Source organism: Physeter macrocephalus, chromosome 1 (genome assembly GCF_002837175.3).
Source record: "Physeter macrocephalus isolate SW-GA chromosome 1, ASM283717v5, whole genome shotgun sequence".
Lineage (NCBI taxonomy): Eukaryota > Metazoa > Chordata > Mammalia > Artiodactyla > Physeteridae > Physeter > Physeter macrocephalus.
This window is the reverse complement of record NC_041214.2, coordinates 21,386,567-21,387,725: the sequence shown is the minus strand read 5'-3', so window position 1 is coordinate 21,387,725 and position 1,159 is coordinate 21,386,567.

Genomic DNA, 1,159 nt, shown 5'->3' with positions numbered 1-1,159 from the left:
TCAACAACCAACAAGCTACAGTGCTGGACACCCTATGCCAAACAACTAGCAAGACAGGAACACAACCCCCGCCAATAGCAGAGAGGCTGCCTAAAACCATAATAGGGCCACAGACACCCCCAAACATACCACCAGATGTGGACCTGCCCACCAGAAAGACAAGATCCAGCCTCATCCACCAGAACACAGACACTAGTCCCCTCCACCTGGAAGCCTACACAACCCACTGAACCAACCTTAGCCACTGCGGACAGACACGAAAAACAACAGGCACTACGAACCGGCAGCCTGCAAAAAGGAGACCGCAAACACAGTAAGATAAGCAAAATGAAAAGACAGAAAAACACACAGCAGATGAAGGAGCAAGATGTAAACCCACCAGACCCAACAAATGAAGAGGAAATAGGCAGTCTACCTGAAAAAGAATTCAGAATGATGATAGTAAAGATAATCCAAAATCTTGGAAATAGAATAGACAAAATGCAAGAAACATTTAACAAGGACCTAGAAGAACTAAAGAGGAAACAAGCAACGATGAACAACACAATAAATGAAATGAAAAATACTCTAGATGGGATCAATACCAGAATAACTGAGGCAGAAGAACGGATAAGTGACCTGGAAGATAAAATAGTAAAAATAACTACTACAGAGCAGAATAAAGAAAAAAGAATGAAAAGAACTGAGGACAGTCTCAGAGACCTCTGGGACAACATTAAATGCAACAACGTTCGAATTATAGGGGTGCCAGAGAAGAAGAGAAAAAGAAAGAGACTGAGAAAATATTCGAGGAGATTATAGTTGAAAACTTCCCTAATATGGGAGAGGAAATAGTTAATCAAGTCCATGAAGCACAGAGAGTCCCATACAGGATAAATCCAAGGAGAAACATGGCAAGACACGTATTAATCAAACTGTCAAAAATTAAATACAAAAAAAACATATGAAAAGCAGCAAGGGAAAAACAAATAACACACAAAGGAATCCCCATAAGGTTAACAGCTGATCTTTCAGGAGAAACTCTTCAAGCCAGAAGGGACTGGCAGGACATATTTAAAGTGATGAAGGAGAAAAACCTACAACCAAGATTACTCTACCCAGCAAGGATCTCATTCAGATTTGATGGAGAAATTAAAAGCTTTACAGACAAGCAAAAGCT